Source organism: Solanum dulcamara, chromosome 3 (genome assembly GCF_947179165.1).
Source record: "Solanum dulcamara chromosome 3, daSolDulc1.2, whole genome shotgun sequence".
NCBI lineage: Eukaryota > Viridiplantae > Streptophyta > Magnoliopsida > Solanales > Solanaceae > Solanum > Solanum dulcamara.
In genome coordinates this window covers 65,816,465-65,840,885 of record NC_077239.1, presented here as the reverse complement: position 1 = coordinate 65,840,885, position 24,421 = coordinate 65,816,465, and the positions used below count along the sequence as shown (strand labels likewise).

At 37.7% G+C, this 24,421-nt stretch overlaps 1 pseudogene; it reads left to right on the top strand.

Annotated features, from left to right (window-relative positions):
* Positions 1–1,925: 1,925 nt before the first annotated feature.
* On the top strand, positions 1,926–16,621 carry LOC129883613 (putative disease resistance protein RGA4; annotated as a pseudogene).
* The last annotated feature ends 7,800 nt before the right edge of the window (positions 16,622–24,421 follow it).

Sequence of the window (24,421 nt, the reverse complement as noted above, 5' to 3'; positions counted from 1 at the left end):
TTCAAGAGGAATAACACATTTAAGGGAATTGACACATTCAACATAATCACATGGTTAAGGAAATCAACCGAGCATATTAACAAACCATCTCCATCAACTCATGCTAACATAAAGGTTTTAGAAATTCTTAGCTCAACAACTTCAACACAATAAGAATCAAATTAATAGGGACAAGACTCATTCAAACATAAACCATATCAAGAAACTCCATTCTCAGGGACATCTAACCTCAAAGAAGAGTAGAGCACATGGGTGGACTCAACCCATGCTTTGAGTAGCCTTACATATCTTAGAATAGATTCTTGAAGAAACCTTATTATTGGGTCTTCAATGGAAACTTGGAGTCTTGAAGCTCTTGGAACAATTCCTTGTTGGAAATGGAGGAGAAGAAAAGGAAGAAGAAGAAGAAGAAGAAGAAGGAGAAGAAGAAGAAGAAGAAGAAGAAGGAGAAGAAGAAGAAGAAGAAGGAGAAGAAGAACAAGAAGAAGAAGAAGGAGAAGAAGGAGGAGAAGAAGGAGGAGAAGAAGCAGAAGAAGAAGAAGGAGAAGAAGAAGAAGGAGAAGAAGGAGAAGAATAAGAAGAAGGAGAAGAATAAGAAGAAGGAGAAGATGAAGGAGAAGGAGGAGAAGAAGAAGAAGAAGGAGGAGAAGAAGAAGAAGAAGGAGAAAAAGGAGAAGAAGAAGAAGAAGGAGAAGAAGAAGGAGAAGGATAAGAAGGAGAAGGAGGAGAAAGAGAAGAAGGAGAAGAAGGAGAAGAAGAAGAAGGAGAAGAAGGAGAAAAAGGAGAAGAAGAAGAAGGAGAAGAAGAAGAAGGAGAAGAAGGAGAAGGAGAAGAAGGAGAAGAAGGAGAAGGAGAAGAAGAAGGAGAAGGAGAAGAAGAAGGAGAAGAAGGAGAAGAAGGAGAAAAAGGAGAAGGAGAAGAAGGAGAAGAAGAAGAAGAAGAAGAAGGAGAAGAAGGAGAAGAAGGAGAAGAAGAAGGAGAAGGAGAAGAAGAAGGAGAAGAAGGAGAAGAAGAAGAAGGAGGAAAAGAAGGAGAAGAAGGAGAAGGAGGCCAAGGCCATATTTTCTGGGTTGTAGAAAATAGGCTTGAAAACCCTGCACACCTCGTAGTGGCGCGTCGCGCTAGGGCCCAAATTACTGAGGCGTGTTCCTGGCGCGATAGTGGCGCATCGCGCCACTGCGGCGCCAAGCCTAGATTCCCAGCAGTTGCAACCCAGGCCTAAAATTCATGTCGTGCTAGTTTGTCTTAGGATCGTCATATCTTTTGACTCCGAACTCCAAAAATTACATTCTTGGTGGCATTGGAAAGAAGACTCGACGACCTTTAATTTAATAGGTCGTGGGCCACCCAGATTATCATCTTTCAAAAGATAGGGTCGTTAGAAGTCGACCCCTTAAACGAACTCATCCAAAAACTTAGCCACGACGAACCTTTTGGACTTAGCTTGGTCCTAGGGGTCCTTTGTGACCCAACATCACCTCCAACACTCTTCAATTACTCAGGGACTCATCTTAACTCAAGCATATCCTTCACAATAATAGAGTTCGACCCTACCCGAATACAAGAAAGGTCCGAATCTTTAGGGAAATTTTTTGGAGGGTGTTACATTATAAGTTTAATAAACTGATATAATTAGTTTAGTTATTTTTTAATGAAAAATCAAACCAAACAACACATAGTGATGACAATAAATATATTATTTGTATCATTTTAAAACACACGTGTTTTCGAAAAGTAGCTCTTTATCAAAAACATATATGGTCAATCAAGTTTACAAGCTGAGTGATTGATACAACCTGCCGGAAGCCGCCCTTTATGAAAGAAAAGTGTTTCCATGTGCAGTTTTTCATGAAATGCATCCACACACTCACACAAGTCTTTCCATCATTCCAGCAGCTTACTTTGTTTGTTTCACAAATATCTAGATGGTGGAAGCTTTCCTTCAAGTTGGGCTAGACAATCTCACTTGTTTCATCCAAGGTAAACTCGTATTATTCTTCGGTTTCGAAAAGGAATTTGGAAAGCTGTCAAGCATGTTTTCCACAATTCAAGCTGTGCTTGAAGATTCTCAGGAGAAGCAATTGAAGGACAAGACAGTAGAGAATTGATTGCAGAAACTCAATGGTGCTGCGTATGAAATCGATGACATATTAGACGAATGTAAAAGTGAGGCGATAAGATTTGAGCAGTCTCGATTAGGGTTTTATCATGCACGGATTATTACTTTCCGTCACAAAATTGGGAAAAGGATGAAAGAGATAATGGAGAAAGTAGACGCAATTGCTGAGTAAAGAAGGGAAGTTTCATTTCCTTGAAAAATTTACAGAGAGACAAGTCTCTACGCGTGAAACAGGTCTGACTACCAACGAATACCTAAGTTTATATATATTCAATTTGTTACGTGTGTTTGCGGTGACGAATTTTTTTATAGATTTTATCCGCATGTTTGTTGATGATTTTTATACCTCATCTATACATTATTCCATTTAAATATCTAAAATTGCCTCAATTAGTGCATTTGATACAACTCCATTTTACTTCTTTTTTTAAAAACGTATCAAGTGGCACTCCATGTGGCTGATTTTGTCCAGCTAATCTAATTAGGAGTGATTTTAATTTAATGGGGGTAATAGTTGGGGGGGGGGGGGGGTTAAAAATCAAAATGAGGGTTCTAAAGTCAGAATTAAACGGGTAAAAGTGGTCAACCTTGATTTTTTTCTGAATTTAACCTTCAATTTCAGCCTGAATTTAGGTTAACTTTTGATTGTTGTAAAAAAAATTCTAGGATTCTATAAAATTCGACGGTTGCGTAAAATTTTAGAGTTCATTGTAGGATTGTGTATTATTCTAGGGTTCATGAGGAACAGGGACGAAAATCTGAGAAAAGTGAAGAGGAAAGGGGAAGAGTATCTTAGAAATGATAGAAATGTGAAGAAAAAAAGGGAAGAAAAGAAGATTATAAAGGAAAATAGAAAAAAAAAACTAAAAAAGTTATTAAGCTCAATTAGTTGTTATAGATGCCGTGTGGACCAATCATTACGGGGTTTTAAGCTCCCCCCCAGTCCCCCACACCCCTATTCGAGTGATTTCAAAAATGCTTTAATATAAACGATGTGATAGTTAAGGTGGAAAAAGGGAGTAATGAATAGTTTGGGCATAAAACTCGCAAAAAAATGATAATTTAGTTCCATTTTTAGTTTGCTTTATTTTGCAAAAATCTTTTATATTTCTTACTGACTCCTACTAATGAGATCAATTTTAATAAAATTTTCCAACAAGTTTTGTTTTGACTGAACCAGAAGTCTATGAAAGGGACAAAGAGCTGCATGAGATAGTGAAAATTCTGATAAACATACGATAAGGTGATATAATGGGCCATTTTAAAACCATGAATTCATTTGAAATACTATTTGAAATCATGAGACTTGGCCAATGCAATATAGGAACCATTATCAATCATAAAAGAACTTAAACATTATAATAGAAATCACGAGTTATTATAGAAAACATATACTTTGAAAATATCATGAATTGTCACGAAGTATATGTAACACTCCGGAATTGTTTTTGCAAAGACTTGAACATTTCTCCACGTGTGTGTAGACTCGAACCAAAGGAATTGTAATTATATATATGAGTTAGGATTAATTCCTAAGTATTTGAAGTGTGTTAGATGTGTTTATGGGTCATAAGGGATCTCTAACACCAAATTGAGTCCAAAGAATTCCAATTGATTAAGTTTTCGGATGAGTTAGTATAAGGGTCAACTTAAAAAGACCATATCTCCTAGAATATAATGAACTGGGTGGCCCACGACCTACCAAATTAAAGGTCTTTAAGTCTTCTTTCCAACTCCACAAAGTTTGCAATTTTTGGAGTTCGGAGTCAAAGGTTATGACCATTTTACTACAGACTAGTATTGCAGGAATTTCAGGCCTGGGCGACCACTGCAGGAAATTTAGGCTTGGTGCTCCAGTGGCGCCTGGTGCCACTATAGCGCCAGAAAATAGCCTCAGTAGTTTGGTCCTTGGCGCGACGCGCCACTATTAGATGTGCAGGGTTTTAAGCCTATTTTGGCTTAGCGCTGGAGTGGCGCGACGCGCCACTATAGCGCCAGCAAGATTTTTACCAGTTTTCCAGATTTTGAAGAGGGGCAACTTGGATATTTTCCCTAAACATATATACACCAACATATGACATTTTGGGATCATTTTTTTCAGCCTTCCCACCTCCCAAAAACCCTAATCTTCATCCCCTCTTCTCTTCCAAACATCTCCAACAAGAAATCCTCTCAAAAGCTCAAGGATTCAAGATCTTCAAGTCAAGTCTTGGTTTCCGGTGAGATGATCTTCAAACAAGGTATGTAAGGCTAACCTAAAATATGGATTGAGTTCTTTCATATGCCCCATAGATGTGTTGGATGAAAATGGTGAAAAGCTTGAACCTTCCATGGAGGTTTTCTTGAATTTTTCCCAAAATTATAGAAAGATTTTCATTTTACTAATAATTGATTGATGATTTTCATGACTTGAATTACTAAATAGTTATGTTTCACATTATTGACTACAAATGAATTTTTGTAAATAAATTCATATGTATTGATGGTGTTCTTGAGTTGAGTTTTGTTGAGAGTATGAATTCATGTATTCATTCACATGAACCCAAGATGAGATTTGTTTTGTCATAATTTATCTTGAGGGTGAGATTGATAGTTTTTATGTATAATAAAAACAATATTATTTTCATAGTGAAATGAGGTATTCTTTTACATGAGTTTGATGAAATTGATTTTTTTGAGTTATATGAGAATTGTGATAGTTATGAATGTGAATGACATAAAAAGAAATGAAACATTGGTAGAGCTAGAATGTCACTTTTGTTTCTATTAATGGAATACAGAATTAAATAAGGATTTTGGAGCAAGATGTTTGATAATGATGTGGATGATGATGTTTGACAATGATGTGAATAATGATGTTTGATGATGATGTAAATGGTGATGTTTGATGATGATGTGAGTGATGGTTATCTTTAAACATATGTAGAATGATTGATGAAGAGGTATGGTGATGATGATGCTTGAGGTGAAGTGGATTAGAGTTTAATGTGATTATGTGATATGTGATTTGCATAATTTTATTTGATTGGAGTCTTATGAACATTTTGAAAATGAATGATCTTTTGAGAAGTTTTAAATAAATGATTTGTGAACATTTTTGCATAAACTATTTATACACTATTTTGAGTTTATAGAGTGATTATTTTCATCTATGATTTAAAAAAGAGTTTAAGCATGAGTTGAGTTTGAGAAGTCTTTTAATTATTTTTGAACATGCGTATTTTTAGTATAAACGAGTTGAGTATTTTTACATAAAAATGTCTATTTTGAGTTTGAGTTGAGGAGTTGAAATTATGTTTTAAATGCATCTAATATTTTCTGCATTCATTGAGTTGAGATGGTATCGAATTCAGAAAGAAGAGTTTGATGATTGAAATGAGTTGATTGTGAAAGCAGGTCCAATGAGACCAGATGGATTGAGTTTTGAAAAGAGTCCAATGAGACTAAATGAGTTGATTTGAAACTAAGTCCTAAGAGACTAAATGAGTATTTTGAATATTTTACTCAATTGATGGATATGTGCATATTGAGTCTTGGGAGGAGTACTGAGAACCGAATTGGATAAGAGTATAGTCCATACTCTAACCCCATAAACTACGCCTCCAACGTAGGAAGGGATTGAACCGTTAAAGTCGGATGCTTCCCATGGGATCAAACCATTAAAGTCGGATGTTTTCTATTTTATTGTCCTAAAATGATAGAACTTGACTGGTCGATGGAATCCATGATTGGTTGATTTTTTTCATGCCCTGGCAAGGTATAAATGGACGTGGAAACGACGTGGCTCATTGTGCATCACCTACTTATAGATGGTGGGATTATTGTCGGTTAGAGAAACTCCCAAATTGAGTGAATTGTGCATGATTTGATTAGTTTGATTGAGCTTGTTGATAATTGAGTTGGATTATATCACATTACTAAGTTCTAATTTGCATATTTATTGAGTTGAGTCATTTGACTTGATTGTTGAGTTGATGGTATATGATTGGATTGGATTGGATGATATATGATTGGATTGTGTATGATTGGATTGGAGTAGGTGATATGTGGTGGATTGGATTAAACGATATGTGATCGGATAGTGTACGATTGGATTGGATTGAATAGAATGATGTGTGATTAGGTTGAATAGAGTGATATGCGATTGGATGGGATCGAATTGTAAATGATTTGATTGAACTGTATTGTACATGATTGGATTGGATTGTATGGTATATGATTGGTTTTTGTCTAAAAATATATCCTTACTTTAGACTTATGACACTTTGATTATTTCTCTTTTATCTTTCTGAGTTGAGATATTTGAACCAACATTACTATTCCTTGAGGTTTGTTTCATTCTTCCATATTACATACTCGTACATTCCATGTACTGACGTCCATTTGGACCTGCATTATTTCATGATGTAGAGACATGTTTAAGAGATCGTCAATAGGAGCATCATTGAGGATCTATACACACTCAGCGTATTGGTGAGTCCTCCCCTACATTCGGAGGACACCACTTATGTTATTTTTGCATCGAGTTAGCCCTTTTTATTTTGATTTGAGGTAGCCATGAACATGTCATTGACACCAATTAGATAGTAGTGATAGAGGCTTCATAGACTAGACAATGATGGGTCGATTGAGTATTTTCTTTCCTTGAATTATTCTTGTCAAACTAATTTAAATGACAAAGATTGGAGTTGATTTGTTGGGCCATGACCTTTATTTCTTGAGTTAGAATCGTTGATTTGGATTGCCCACTAAATTATTTCTTTATTTTAAACTTTCCACTTATTGATTGATATGAACAGATGTGTGATTGGACCAAGTGGTTCGCTTGGGGACCAACAATGGTCTTCGAGTGCCGGTCACATCTAGGGTACCCTCTCAGGGCGTGACAGTATACCATAAATCCTTTGGAAGAAACCTTTAACCTTGTGAGAGCACATACTTTACATTGTGAGAGATACCGCTATAGTAAAAAATACCTTAAACATTTTGTGAGAGAAATTTTACCTTTTTGTGAGAGCAACCGTTAACTGACATAAAATATGTGAGCTATAACATGGAGTTCCAATGTTACCCCTACATCGGAGGAAAGGTGGAGACTACTTGCCAAGGTAAACTCCTATATGCCTAAGTGGATCCACTAATCGGTTGTGTGAACCAGGTACTCACCCCTAGTTCTTAGACTCAGGTACTCACCTCCAAACCTTGATATTTCGGATACTAACCTCTTAGAGATTTGGGTTTTTACCTCTAATCTCTTTGTATCTATGGTGGCACGTAGTTCTGGGACATGGGTATTCGCCCCAAGTCCAACTCGGTGCTAGGTAGGCTCTCAACGGAATAGATAAATCATAAAATATAAAGTCAACATCATGTGGGAGGGGTCATATCAACTACCCGTCCACCATTTATAAAAACATAATAATAGAATAGCTCCTTAATCATTAATTAGGTGAGAGATCCTCCACCAACATTTTTACTTAACTTGAATTTCATCATTCTTTTATTTCATAAGACTCCCTTTTTTATCATAGACATTGCTTTCATAAATATTCATTTGGAGTCAAAAGCTTTCAAATCAAACTTCATTGAAAACATAGTAGATCTAGGTGGGTTCTACTCAATTCATATTTCAAATATTCTTTTCAAAAGAACTATGCATGCGCATTATCAATTGAGTCAATTCAAAACATACTTAAAATAACCCGCCATTCATTTCAAAGACCCATAATTGCTTGGGATAGAAATTACTTGAAATTCAATAATTTATGCAATTGAGTAGTAATATAAGCTTACTTGAACATAATATCAAATAATTTGAGCCATAATCTAGCAATTTGAGAAGATTGAACAATACCCATTTGAAAATTTATAAACCCAAGATAGAAAATTAGGGCATTCATAAGTAGAAATCAATTTCATGCAATTGGAGTCAATAACCACAATTTCAATCATGTTTCATGCTAGTAAGAAGAAATTAGAAGTACCTATAAAGAATCAATACTTGAATTCAAGGGAATTAGTTGAAAAAGGTTTTGGGCTCTATGGGTGGAAGAACCCACATACCTTAGAGTAAAGCTTGAAGAAATCTTGATGCTTGATCTTCAATGAGGAGCCTTGAATCCCTTGAGTTACAGAGGAAATTTGTAGGGAATGATTTGGAAGAGAGGGGAATGAAGTTTAGGGTTTTGTGTAGGCAAAAGAGTGGAAGATGACCCCAAAATACATCCAAGTCCATCTATATATGTTCAGGGAATTGTCTAAGTTGTCCTTACTTGAAACTGAAAAGTTTTTCTAAATTTGAACTAACTGGGAATAGGTCCGCGATGCGGAAGTGTTCCACCACAGTTTATTTTTTTTCGAAATTAAAATTTGAACCAAGAATGACCAAATCTGCGACGTAGACTTGGCGTGTACCCTTCTGGTTAAGAGGACATAACATTTTATTCCAACTCTAAATAATACAATCTAGTGGCGTTGGAAAGAAGAATCAAAGATCTTTAATTGAATAGGTCATGGGCCACCTAATGTTTTATATGCTAAGATATATCGTTGTTTGAAGTTGGCCCTTATACGGACTCACACGAAGACTTAGCCGATAGAAATTCTTTGTACTCGGCTTGGTGTTAGAGATCCCTTATGACACTACACCACATCTAACACTCTTTAAACACTTAGTAATTGATCCTAACTCATATATACAATTTGAATTCATCGAGTTCGACTAAAAGTCCTCTAAAGGCATTTCCCCCTATTTCACCTTATAGTAGCACCTTCCATCCTTCAAAACACACGGGACCTTACAATATCCCCCTCTTAGAAATGTCCGTTCTTGAATGAGATCCTACTAGAATAGAATAGACACGAAAATAGGACTAGCAATTCAAGATGAATGCAATAACACTTTGAAATGCATAGAACACGAGATTTTCAAACATAGCATAAAACATGACCTTTTAAAAAAATTAACTTCATGAACATGCATACATGTAATGAGATATAGAGAGGTTAGAATGTGGGAATTTGGATGATTCGAGCATGAATAGCTAAATACACTAGATCAGAATGGAAGAAAAGAGATAAGGATATCATTTCATCATGTTCGCTTCTGCTTTACATGTAGCGCTTTCAACTACTTGGGTTCTCTGCAATACTAATGGAAGCAATCTCCTTGTTTCTCAACCTTTTATTTTACGGTCCAAAATTTCAACCAAAACCTCCTCATAAGTCATGTTTCCTTCAACACTCATACTACCCAAAAGTACAACGGACTTTGGGATAACCAACACATTTCCTCAATATTGATACAGGAATTCCGGATGAACAGAGGCTAAATCCAAAGGCAAATAAACTTCATAGGCCACCTTACCAATATACCTTAGGATCCTACACCTCCATACGCAAATTTTATCCCAGGAGTACTACTACTCACCACCACATTTAATCAAACCTCGAGACCTAATCAAGAAGCACCCAATGCACCGCACACTCACCCATGTGCCATCAGCACCATTCAAGCCTAGTTCTATAACTACTCTAATACACTCACTTGAAACCCTTAACAAGAAGTGATCAATAGCCTACTACAATCACTCATATATCTACAAACATGCATTCAAGCCTACCATTTTGGACACTTTATAGCTCTCTTGAAGTCATCATCACTTAAGAATTTTCAACTCTATAATAGCATCTCTACATCTACATTTGCATTAACTCCTACTAACGAACACATCAATATACTCTTACCTATATATTATACATAACAAGATCCATCTAGCTCTTCCTCCATGTGTATAACCTTACATTGGGTAAGCATGCCACAATTTATCACAATAAGAAATAGCCACTCTCTCTCTCTCTATCATAACTCGTCTACTATCATTTACATTGGAACACACAACCGATCTTGATAACTAGGTACTTGATCTCCCCCTTGTGACAGAACTTCAACCTTCTTATCAACCACTAATTTCTTTAATTTAGCTAATAATGGATCAAGGTCTTGTTTTTACTTAACATCCACTACCAAAGACAATTCAAACCCAATTTGCACCACCACAATAGGAACCACTCAACCTCACCCCCAATATAGCCAATCGATGAACATCCCTTATAACTCTCTCTTCCCTTCATCAACCTGAGCCACGCTCTCCATAAACACCATACTAAGTGCACCGACCACAATATTGGCCTTACCCAGATGAGAATGCACACTCATGTTATAAAACTCATTAACCACGGGATCAAACTCAAGAGAAGGACTTTAGAAGTTGACATCCCTAAACCACAGAATATGATAAATGCAACCCTTAGAATCAACTTCCGGGCCTTAAGACAAGAAATGTACCTACCCTTAACTACTGAATCATGGCCCTTCCATTCTAGAATAGAATTATTTGGGAATTGAAACTTGACTCACTAAGTTCTACAATCAAGAGAAGCATAAGATGCATGCAACCAATCATTACCATTTCAAAAAGGGAATTCACATTTACTAGATGAAGTACCACACTATGTTTGGGGACCCATAGAAGGGTAGGGATGGGACCTTCAATGAATATCCTTATCATTCTTAGCAACCCGTGGACAATGCCTCAACTTATGATCCTTCGCACCACAACCAAAACATACACCCGAACAAGCTAAATAATCTCCCGGATGGTACCTTCCACACTTTTGGAATGCGAGAAAAGTTTGACCACTAACATTGTCACCTTGAAACCTAGGGTTAGACACCCTATCCCTGTGATACTTAGGCACTGAGGCACTATCAAAAGATGATCCATCCTCAATCCGGGCCTTCTTAGTCATCCTAACAACCTCCTTAAGCTTTTTCTCTTCAATTTGCTCAACATGAGTCATGAGTCTAGAGATATTTATTTTATTTATTAACATGGACGTCTTACAGTCTTTAACAGCCAAATTCGAAACCCTTGATATAAACTTAATCATTCAGGCATGGGGGTCAGACACCAAAGTCGGAGCATACTTGGACAACTTTATGAAGTTGAGGGCATACTCCCTCACACTCACACTCCTCTACTTTAAGTTGATAAATTCCATCACCTTCGCCTGCCTCAACTCTAAGGGAAAAAAATAATCAAGAAATGCAATCTATAGGACCTCATTCACTATTTCGGCCTTCCATTAGTTGTACCACACTTGAGCAACACCCTTGAGTTGGTAGGCCGCCAACTCTACCTTCTCCTCTAATGGTACCCCCATAATAGCAACAATCTTGTGTACCTCATCAATAAAACCTTGTGGATCCTCATCCACTTTGGACCCATGAAACATGGGAGGGTTTATTCTTCTATAGTCCCTAACTCTTGTTGCCACCAAACTCACATTTTGAACTACCTCTCCTTGATTGTCTTGTGCCATCACAACTTGGGCTAGCATTGAGATAACCATCCAAAATTCACCACGAGTCACTTGCTTGGCCAAGAGATCATTGGGGACTTAAGGTGCTTGTCCCTCATTAGTGTTGACTTCTTTTTGGGCTAGAGCTCTTCTTAGAGGCATCTTTTGAAAGTTGCAAAGAACAATCATTAAGAAAAGAACCTTAGGGCACAACTCTGTCGTATGACATAGATCATGAAAGATATGAAGATTTACTAAAATGCCTCATAGCCTCCTATTCATAATTGTGGCGCACTTCACAACCATGAACAAGATCCTATTCGACGTGGTATGTTGGACTCCAAGGACTATTCAAAACCTCGAGCTCTGATACCAAGTTTGTCACAACTCAAGCCTAGGGCCTAGATGTGACACGATGAATGAGGAATGTAAAGATACCTCACCCAAGCCTTTTAGCATTAATTTATCCTTTCATAGGTAATGACAATTAAATAAAAGGCAAAAACAAGGGAAAAGAGGGACTATGGGAAATCATCATAACAAACATCAATAGTCAAGATTTTTCTTACATTTATCCAACAATATCTCTAGTCTTAGACTTGGCGAGGGCTAAGACATGTCCCTAGCTCACCCTAAAATAAAGTGACAATAAAGTACCATAGTAGATATCTAAAGTTATTTAACATAGCATAAACTAGAAAGGAAAAGAAGTATTGTTCACAAAATATGGGAACTCTCCCAAAAGAAACCTTCAAGTAATGCCAAATAGCCACATGGAGAAGAACGAGGGAGAGCATTGGTTCCTACATGATGATATCATGTAGGCAAAATAGTATGCGTTAGTACTTTGAATGTACTAAGTATGTGAGAAATACAATGTATATCATCATAATATACAATTGATCAAGTTAGAAAACATACTAAGTAAATCATAAATCATGATAGTAATTCATGAACAACCTCAATGAAATTTGGAAACCATAATGGAGTCACGTGAAAACATAAACACTATAGTGATAATCATAAGCCAATGTAAGAAGTCATTTGCCTTAAAGAATGCCATGATACGATAAGGTGATACAATGGGCCATTTTAAAATCATGAAGTCATTTGAAATACTATTTGAAACCTTAAGACTTCTCCAATGCAATATAGGAACCGTCATGAATCATAAATGTTAATGTTGCCCAAGAACTTCCTATGTTCCCTATAATTGGTATGGGGGACTAGGAAAGATGACACTTGCCCAAATGATCTTCAATAATGAGAGTGACTAAGCATTTCAATCCTAAAATATGGGTTTGTGTCTCAGATGATTTTGATGATAAGAGGTTGATAAAGACAATTATAGGAAATATTGAAAGAAGGTCTCCTGATGTTGAGGACTTGGCTTCATTTCAGAAGAAGCTTCAGGAGTTATTGGATGGAAAACGATACTTGCTTGTCTTAGATGATGTTTGGAATGATGATCAAGAAAAGTGGGCTAAGTTAAGAGCAGTACTAAAGGTTTGAGCAAGAGGTACTTCTGTTCTAGCAACTACTCGTCTCGAAAAGGTTGGATCAATTATGGGAACGTTAGAACCATATCATTTGTCAAATTTGTCTCAATATGATGGTTTGCTGTTGTTTATACAACATGCATTTGGGCAATAAAGTGAAACACATTCTAATCTTGTGGCTATTAGAAAGGAGATCGTGAAGAAATGTGGTGGTGTGCCTTTAGCGGCTAAGACTCTTGGAGGTCTTTTACGCTTCAAGAGAGAAGAAATTGAATGGGAACATGTGAGAGATATGAGATTTAGAATTTGCCTCAAGATGAAAGTTCTATTCTACCTTCCCTGAGACTGAGTTATCATCACCTTCCGCTTAATTTGAGATAATGTTTTGCGTATTGTGCAGTGTTCCCAAAGGACACCAAAATGGAAAAGGAAAATCTAATCACTCTCTGGATGGCACATGGTTTTCTTTTATCAAAAGGTAATTTGGAGCTAGAGGATGTGGGTAACGAAGTGTGGAAAGAATTATATATGAGGTCCTTTTTCCAAGAGGTTGTAGTGGATGAATTTGGTAAAACTTATTTTAAGATGCATGACCTCATTCATGATTTGGCTACATCTCTGATTTCAGCAAACACATCAAGCAATAATAGCTGTCAAGTACGAGTAGGAGAGGAAAATATCATATTGTCCATTGGTTTTTCTAGAACAGTGTCTTCTTACTCTCTTTCACTCCTAAAAATATTTGTCTCGCTAAGGGTGCTTGATATGAGTTACTCGAGAATATATCAATTATCATCTTCTATCAGGAATCTAATACATTTAAGGCTCCTGAACCTGTCTAGCACTATAATTCGTAGTCTTCCCAAGAGGTTATGCGAGCTTCAGAATCTCCAGACTCTTAATCTAAAATCTTGTCTCTCACTTTCTTGTTTGCCAAAGAAAACACATAAACTTCTTCTCTTTTACTGTCCATTGACTTCTATGTTACCAAGAATAGGATCGTTGACATGCCTTAAGACTCTAGATTGCTTTGTTATTGGCAAGAGAAAAGGTTATCAACTTGGTGAACTACGAAACCTAAACCTTGGTGGCTCACTTTCAATCACACACCTTGAGAGAGTGAATAAGGATATAGATGCAAAAGAAGTCAATTTATCTGCTCAAGCAAATCTCTACTCTTTATGTATGCATTGGGATAGGTCCAATAGATATGAATCAGAAAAAAATTGGATGAGAAAGTGCTTATAGCCCTCAAACCACACCCCTATCTGAAATCTTTAAAAGTAACTGGCTTTAGAGGTCTCCGTCTCCCTAACTGGATGAACGGTTCTATTTTGAAAAATGTTGTCTCTATTGAAATTGATAGCTGTAAAAACTGCTTGTGCCTTTCACCCTTTGGAGAGCTGCCTTGTCTAGAAAGTTTATGCTTATTTGGCGGGTCTGTGGATTATGTTGAAGATAATGTTCATGATTGTGGAAGGTTTCCATCCTTGAGATGACTTTTCATAAAAGGCTTTCCTAATCTGAAAGGATTGCTACAAAAGGAAGGAAAAGATCAATTCCCCATACTTGAGGAAATGGAGATTCATGATTGCCCTATGCTTATTTTTCCAACCCTTGCTTGTGTCAGGAAATTGGAAGTTTGGGGCAACATAGATGCAACAACTTTGAGCTCCATATCTCATCTTACCACTCTCACCTCCATGTGTATTAGTCATAACGTCGAACAGACTTCACTCCCAGAAGAGATGTTCAAATGCCTTACCTATCTGGAGTCCATGAATATTTCATCCTTCAAAAAACTTAAAAAGCTGCTTACCAGTCTATCCTGTCTAACTGCTTTGAAGCATTTAGACATTCGAAGTTGTCATTCACTAGAGTCTCCCCGAGCAAGTACTAGAAGGTTTAACTTCACTCACAGAGTTATTCCTTCAAGATTGTGAGATGCTAAAATCTTTATCAGAGGGATTGCAACACCTAACAGCCCTGACAAGACTAGTAGTTGCTCTTTGTCCAGAGATGGTGACCTTGCCTTTTGGGATTCAAAACTTACTCTCTCTTCAATCACTGGTGATCTGGAATTTCCCTCGCCTGCAATCACTTCTATCTGGCATTATGGAAACAAAGAATCTGTAGGCATTGCGAATTATTTATTTTCCAGAACTGGCAAAGCGCTGTGAGAAGGGGATAGGGGAGGACTGGAACAAAATTGCTCACATTCCAAATGTGTATATCAGTTAGTGTTATTCGTAATTCTTCTATTATGGTTCTTTTTCAGGTAAGCCTTTCATACATTTGACATAATCTGTGATGCAGGGGATTCGAATATCTTGTATTAACTAAAATCTTTTGGCACGCGTATCTCGTGCATCTTGTATTAACTAAAATCTTTTGGCACGCGTATCTCATGCATGCTAGACTTATCAATAAAAATGCTGTTCATTCTCAAGACTGTTGTAGTACTAGCATTATGTAGCACAATTCTATGGTGCATGGGTATGTTGTTGTCAATACAACCAACTATATTTTTGTCTGTAAACTTTGAAACAGAGAAATACATTAATGTCTTTTTTCTTTTTTGGTTTTACAAGCTTTGTGAATTGAGTAATAGCTCTAACTCAAATGGAGATAATTTCTATGTTTGTCCATGTACAGATTCTTTCTTTTGGTCTTACTTTGTGAAGGATATGTTTCTTATAATACCTAAACAAACATAAGAAGAAAAAAACATATATCTTCCTTGGCCATAGTTGGCCAATTTCTAAAACAATCTAACGCATGAAAAAGAGACAGGTACATACATATCCCATTTGTAAGTGACAAAAAATTAAAGAAATGATATTGTATGCTGACTTCTATAACTTAAAGAACAACAATTCTCATGAACCAGGTGTTAGAATATATGGTAATATAATCTGACAAATTGTAACAAATTGTATATATTTAGTTTCCATATATAGATAGTTAGTTTCCTTGTATTAGACGCTTGTATTAGGTGTATATATACTTATTATGTTAATGAAATAAAGAAAGGGATTAATTTCTTTCATCCTGTCTAGGGCAAATTCTCTCCTTCTTCTTCTAGGTCTCCCGCCGCCACAGCCCCCCTCGCCTTTCTCGTCCTCGCTTTTTCACCATGTCTACCTCCAAATCTTCCTTTCATCCTGCTCTTGCTGTCTCCAACATCAAGAACCATGTTCCCATCACTCTTGAGATGGAGAATGTCCAATATTCCACTTGGGCGAAACTATTTAAGATTCATGCACGATCCCATCAGGTAATTGATCATATTATTCCTCCGGCGGCAGAAACGGAGAAATGGCCTCAACAGAAGGAGGACAAAGAACTGTGGTCCACCCTTGATGCCACTGTTCTCCAATAGCTCTACGCTACTATCTCTCATGATCTGTTGCATACAATTTTAGAACCTGACACCACAGCGATGGAGGCTTAGAATCGCTTGCGTGATATCTTCTAGGATAACAAACACTCTCGTGCTGTCACCCTTGAGTATGACTTCACTCATGTCGACATGGACGATTTTCCCAATGTCTCTGCCTATTGTCAACATCTCAAATCTTTGGCGGATCAACTCAAGAATGTTGGCTCTCCAGTGGCTAACGATCATCTAGTTCTTTAATTTGTCTCGGGCCTTATCGAGCCCTACCAAGGTGTGGTGGCTCTTATTCGCCAATGCGACCCTTTGCCATAATTTTATCAAGTCCGTTCAATGCTCACTCTTGAAGAAGCTGGCCGTGCTAAGAAAGCAGCCCAAAGTTCCTCCGCTGCATTAGTTGCTCGCTCATCCAAAGGTCCCACTGATGTTCAGATAATTCCTCTTCCCACCGCCATAATAGTGGTGGAAAGAGGTACCACAACCGCAATAATAATGGAGGCAGATCTCGCAACAGCCATGGCAATCGTGGCGGTGGCAAAAAAGCTGGCAGCAACGGCAGTCCTGCTGGCTGTAGTGATCAGCTGGGTGGCAGCAGCAATCGCGGCAGCACTGGGCAAAATTCAACAGCACAGCACTCTTCATAATTTTCTCCTTGGTCTGGCGGACAGCAGTGGCCATGACTGGCCTCTTGGGGTCCTTGGGCTGTCCCACCATGTCCCTATCCGTCAACCACTTGGTCCCGACCCACTTATGGACAGCAGCAGCCACCAAGAGCGGGTGTTCTTGGCCCTCGACCCCAGAAGGCATACATCGCAGCCCCTACCCCTACGGACATTGAGGCCGGAATGCATACTCTTGGGATCACTCCTCCGGATACAAATTGGTATATGGACACTGGTGCCACTTCTCACATGACATCCAATCAAGGTAACCTCACGTCCTATTTTAATAAGAGCATTAATCGTGGTATTATGGTTGGTAATGGTAACTCTATTCCAATTCACAGCTATGGTCACACAACTTTGTCTTCTCTGGGTCCTTTCTTGCACTTAAAAAATATCCTCCATGCACCTCATCTAGTTAAAAATTTGGTGTCCATCCGCAAATTTACCACTGATAACTCTGTTTCTATGAATTTTGATCCCTTTGGGTTTTCTGTGAAGGATTTTCAGACGGGAAGGCTGGTAATGAGGTGTAATAGTTGGGGAGAGCTTTATCCAATCACTAATCCAGTCACTTTACCATCTACTTTTGCGGCTTTAGCACCTTCTCTTTGGCATGATCGTTTGGGTCACCCGGGCGCACCTGTGTTGAATTCCCTTAGGAAGAATAAATTAATTAATTGTACTCAAAGTAGCGATGCTCATATTTTTCATTCGTGTCCTCTTCGAAAACATGTTAAGTTGCCCTTTTATGTGTCAACTTCTTGCACTTTTATGCCGTTTGATATTATACATAGTGATCTTTGGACGTCACCCATTTTGAGTTCCTCCGGTCATCGATATTATGTCTTGTTTATGGATGATTATTCTAAATTCTTGTGGACATTTCCTTTATCACATAAATCACAAACCTTTTCCACATTTTTAAATTTCAAGACATTTATTCGAACTCACTTTGAATGAGATATTAAGAATATACAATGTGATAATGGCAAGGAATTTGATAATGGCCCTTTTTGGGACTTTTGTAAAATCAATGGTCTGTCGTTTCGTTTGTCTTGTCCTCACACGTCCCCTCAAAATGGAAAAGACAAAAGACAAATCCGTACGATTAATAACATTGTTCGTACTTTATTAGCTCATGCTTCCCTTCCTCCTTCCTTATGGCATCATGCTTTACAAATAGCAACTTACCTTCTCAATATTCTTCCTCATAAATTGTTAAACTATCACTCTCCTCTTAGCATTCTTTATCGAAAGGATCCCTCTTATTCCTATCTTCGTGTCTTTGGGTGTTTATGTTATCCTCTTTTTCCCTTAACACTAATAAATAAACTTCAACCCCGGTCAACCCCTTATATTTTATTAGGATATCCGTTACATCATCGTGGGTATAAATGCTATGATTTGTCCTCTCGAAAAATCATCCTTAGCCGTCATGTACTCTTTGATGAGACGTAATTTCCTTTTGCCAAGTTACATACCCATCAAAATCACACATACCAATTTCTAGATGATGGACCCTCTCCATATGTGGCTCATCATCCCGCTAACCCTACGAACCCACCGGCTCCACCCCTTCCTACCGCACTGCTGCCAGCCCCGCCGTGTCCAGCAGGCGAATCTGCCCCCTTACCTGGGCAGCTTCCTTCCTCGCTACCTGGGCAGTTTGCCCCGTCTTCCATTCTTCCTCCTCTCTTTTCTCCTCGACCCACTCCCGTCTCTCCCTCTAGTTTACCCATCGGTCCTATTACTAGGAGTAAGCATGGGATCTATAAGCCTAAGAGGTCTTTTAACCTTCTTACATCCATCTCGAAGTCTCCTTTACCCCATAACCCTGTGTCTGCTCTTCGAGACCCGAATTGGAAATTGGCTATAGATGATGAATATAATTCTCTTATTAAAAATAAGACGTGGGTGTTGGTGCCCCGTCCTCCTAATGTTAATATTATTCGGTGTATATGGATTTTTGCTCATAAAGAAAAATCTGATGGTTCGTTTGAGCAACATAAAGCTCATCTTGTAGGTGATGGTAAAACCCAATAAGTTGGCATGGATTGTGGTGAGACAGTTAGTCCGGTTGTCAAAAAGGCGACTATTCGTATGGTTCTTAGTCTGGCTCTCTCCAAGGCATGGCCGATTCACCAGCTTGATGTCAAAAATGCCTTCTTACATGGCGAGCTCAAGGAGACTGTGTACATGTATCAACCTTTGAGTTATCGGGATCCTGATCGGCCTAATCATGTCTGTTTGCTGCAGAAATCTCTATATGGACTGAAATAGGCTCCGCGGGCTTGGTATAAACGATTTGCTGACTATGTCCATACTCTTGGGTTTTCTCACAGTAAGACCGATCATTCCTTGTTTGTTTATCGTCGAGGTTCATCTATGGCGTATCTTTTATTATATGTCGACGATATTATTTTAACTGCTTCCTCTGATAAGCTTCGCCAGTCTATCATATCACTTCTTAGCTCCGAATTTTCTATAAAGGATTTGGGCCTGTTGAGCTATTTCTTGGGCATTGCTATCACTCGTCATACAATCAGTTTATTTTTATCTCCAAAGAAGTATGCAGCTGAGATTATTGACCGTGCTGGCATGTCCTCGTGTAAGCCGTCTCCTACTCTAGTTGATACAAAGCCGAAGCTTAGGGCTACTACCAGAACACCGTTTGCAGACCCTTCACTTTATTGGAGTCTTGCTGGGGCACTGCAATACCTAACATTCACAAGACCCTATATTACCTATGCTATGCAACAGGTGTGCTTGTTCATGCATGATCCACGGGATGAGCACATGCACGCTCTCAAGCGCATCGTGCTCTACCTACAAGGTACGTTGGAGTATGGTCTTCACCTGTATCCCTCTTCCACAACCAACCTTGTCTCGTATACTGATGCTAATAGGGGTGGGTGCCCCTACACACGGCGTTCAACGTCGAGTTATTGTGTCTTTATGGGTGATAACTTGATCTCATGGTCTGCCAAACATCAGGCTACTTTATCCCGTTCGAGTGCCGAGGCAGAATATCGAGGGGTTGCCAATGTGGTTTCTGAGTCCTGTTGGTTATGAAATTTTCTTTTGGAACTTCATTGTCATATTCCACGAGCTACTTTGGTTTATTGTGATAATATTAGTGCCATATATCTGGCTAGTAATCCTGTTCAGCATCAACGCACTAAGCACATTGAGATGGATATATATTTTGTCCGGGAGAAGGTGGCTCATGGCCAGGTTAGGGTACTACATGTCCCCTCTCGTTATCGGATTGTAGATATCTTCACCAAAGGACTTCCGTTGGTATTATTTGAAGACTTTCGGGACATTCTTAGCGTTCGGCGACCTCCCGCTTCGACTGCGGGAGTGTGTTAGAATATATGGTAATATATTTTGACAGATTTGTAACAAATTGTATATATTTAGTTTCCATATATAGATAGTTAGTTTCCTTGTATTAGATGCTTGTATTAAGTGTATATATACTTATTATGTTAATGAAATAAAGAAAGGAATTAATTTCTTTCACCAGGCATGTGAATTTCCAACTGCATGAGAATTATATATGTGAACTTGAGGGAAGAGGGAAAGTAACTTTTTAAATGAGAAATTTATGTATTTTTATTCATATTATACCATTTCAAACACTACTTTTACCTCTTTTTATTTACGTGTTTGCCTGAAAGTGAAAACGAAGTTAATTGCAAGAAAATCATCTTATATCGCAATCCCTTTTTACACATCTCGTTCCTGGGAAATAATTGTTAGGAGAAAATAGTGGTGGCAAAATCAAATTCAACTCATCCAATTCATTTAAGTTATGTATTATCCCAATCCAACCCATTTTACCCCATTAAAAAATGGGTAATCCAAATTGACTAATGAGAAATCTTGTCAAAAATATTTTTAGAAAACTTTATTTTTAAATTTGTTATGTTATATATAGCCATAAAAAAAATTTAGACACTAAAATATTTTTTAAAAAATAAATAAAATAATTAAACTTAATAAAATCAGGTTGGGTTGGGTTGGGTCTTGATCCGTTCTATGACCCATTACTTGGCCCATTTTGAGCCAAGCAAATTTGGGTTGGGTTAAGTCTTGACCCGTTTATTGTCTTAACCCATTATGACCCACTCAAATTTAATCCAACCCGTCTAATTGTCACCCCTAGAAGAAAATGTTCACTTCTTTTTCGCCAGGTTTCATTCAAATTAGTTGTGGATTAGATGATGGTTTAGTAGAGGAAGCCTTCTTTCCTCCTATAATCTCATTTTCTCCATCCTTGATGATGAAATGTCACGATCTCTTTTATAAAAGAAAGAGAAAAGTATTGAAAACACCTCTAAACTTGGCGTGAATTATTAGTTTCATCTCCAAACTATTGACAAGCTTTAAAATATCCTTTTACTTAATTAACTGAACTTAAATACATCCCGATCTTTCAACATGAGTGAAATACACCCCTAAATTCTTATCAAGTTTAGGGACTTTTTCAACACTTATCTCGATTTTTTATTAAGAGTCTCATGCTCCCACAAGAGTTTAAGACCACTTGCTATGTCATGTGGCAGACCGGGGATGTATCTAAGTTTAGTTAAGTAGAGGGGTGTTTTTAAGCCTGTCAATAGTTCGGGGATGAAACTAATAATTTGCGCCAAGTTTAAGTGTGTTTTCAATACTTCTCTCTAAAAGAAACCAGGAAAAACTTAAAGCTGAAGGGGAGGGGAAACCATCCTCAAATGAGGTCTGTCCAAGTCCAAGAACTCAGAGATAGAGCGGCTGTTAACAATAGACCCTCGGCGCAATATAAACACAAGCTAGAAAAAAAGTAACAAAAATAAAGAAAGCAACACAATATTACAAAACAACATATAGTAGTAGAACAATGCTATAATAAAATAATATTATAATCAAACTACATGAAGCAACATATAATAACAAAAACTTGAAGAACAAGAAATAAGAAATACTATGACTACTAGAATGGATAGCAAGTCAATACACTCCTACCTACTAGTATGGAAACACTCCTACCTACTACTCTTCTACTCTAATATATGTCCTCCACACCTTTTTGTCTAAGACTATGTTGTTAGTTAATTACAATGTGTCATATCTGGTCTAATCACTTTTCTTCAATACTTCTTTTGTCTACCTCTATCTCTCTTGAATCCATCTAGAGACAACCTCTCACACCTCCACAATGACATCCATACATCCTCTCATCACATACCCAGAATAACTCAACCTCACTTCTCATATCTTGTCTTCTACCGAAGTCACCCCAACTTGTCTCGAATATCCTCATGTTTAATGTTATGTCTTCTAGTATACCCACATATCCATCATATCATCCTTATCTCCGCCACTTTTATTTTTCTGAATGTGAGAGTTCTTGATCAACCAATACTCTGCCCTATACAATAAAGCAGATCTAACCATCACTTTGTAGAACTTGCCTTTAAATCTTGGTGGCTCCTTCTTATCACACAAATTTTCATATGTGAGTCTTAATTTCATCCACCGCACTACTATGATGAGTGACATCCTCATCAATCTTCTCATTTTCCTGAAAAATAGACTGAAGATACTTGAAACTAACTCTCATTTGGATGGCCTATGTATCAAGCCTCACTTTTACGTCAGCTTTATATACCACATCACTAAACTTTCGCTACAAGTTTTCTGTCTTGGTCCTGCTCAACTGAAACCTTTAAACTCTAAGGTTTGACTCTAAACTTCCAATTTAGCATTAAATTATTTGAGAGTCTCCTCAATTAAAACTACATCATATGCAAATAACATACTCCAAGATACCTTACTTTTAATATGTTGCATACATCCATCACCAAGGAAAATAAAAATGGACTAAAGGTTGATCCCTAGTGTAACTCCATTAAAATGGAGAAGTTCTACGAGTCTTCTCCCATTGTCCATACTCATGTCTTGACTCCATCATACAAGTTCTTAAAAGATAAAAGTGCATGCCCAGGAACACCTCTAGCCTTCAAGAATCTCTTTAGGGTCTTTGTCGTAAGCTTTTTCTATGAGATGAACACCATATGTATGTCGTTCTTCCTCTCTCTATACCATTCCACCAGTTTCCTTACTAGGTGAATGACTTCTTCAGTCGAGCGTCCCCACATAAATTTAATCTGGTTCTCAAAAATAGTCACTTCCTTCCTCATCCTCATCTCTACCACCCTCTCCCAAAACTTTACAATGTGACTTAGTAGCTTGCTATCCCTATAGTTGTTGCAATTTTGAATATTACCCTTGTTTTTGTAAAAACTAATCATGTGCTCCATCTCCATGCTTTGGGCATCTTTACCGTCTTGAACGACAGTAAACAACTCAGGCAGCCACTCCAAACCTTCTCTGTCTGAGCTCTTTTAAAACTCCACCGGAATCTTGTCTAGCCCAATCGCTCTATTCCTATGCATTCTACGAACAACACCTTTCACCTCCTTAAACTTTATACGTCTACAATAACCATAATCACAATGCCTCTCTAGGTGCTCTAAATTCCTTAGCACGATGCCTTTTTCCATCTCTTCGTTCAAGAGTTTATCGAAATATAACTATCATCTCATTTTAATGAGTGCTTCCTCCACCATTATTTTGTCGTACTCTTTCTTGATTCACTTCAATTGGTCAAGGTTATATGCCCTTCTCTTTTTTATCATCTTGGCTAACTTGTATTACTTTTTATCCACGCATTTATCCTCTAATTTTGCATACAAGTGCTTAAAATTTTTTGTTTTTGTCGGTGTAACCTCTAACTATGACTTTTTCCTAGCCATCTACACTTTTCCTCCTCATCCTCTGTAACACCTCGAATATTTTTTTTAAGCTAAGACTGAGTTATCCTTCATATGTGCATGGGGTTGTACCAGATGATTCATAATTGTGGGCATGTGTGGAGGTTAATTATTTAGTGAAAGAATATATTTGGAGATGGATTAAGGTCATAAGGATCCTCTATCACAAAGTCGAGTTGAAAGCTTCTTTACGGATTGAGTTTTGGTAAAAGATTTTACTTGGGTCAACTTCAAACGATCCTTCTCCTAGAATATATAAAATTAGGTGTCCCATGACCTATCAAATTAAATACCTTTGAGTCCTCTTTCCAACTCCACCAAGTTTTCCTCATTCCAAGTTTGGAGTGAAAAGTTGTGACCATTTTACTAGAGGCTACCAGAACATAAAAAGTTATGACTCAACTCTACAACCAGTAGAGTTTTCTACGAGTTGTAGAAGTTAAATCCTCAAAAAAATCCTGCACGTCCTCCAGGGCTATTTGGTCCTTTCCCAAGCTTTTTAGACCTATTCTAAGTCATTTTTTAGTGTTTTAACTGAGTATATCATCCAACTAACT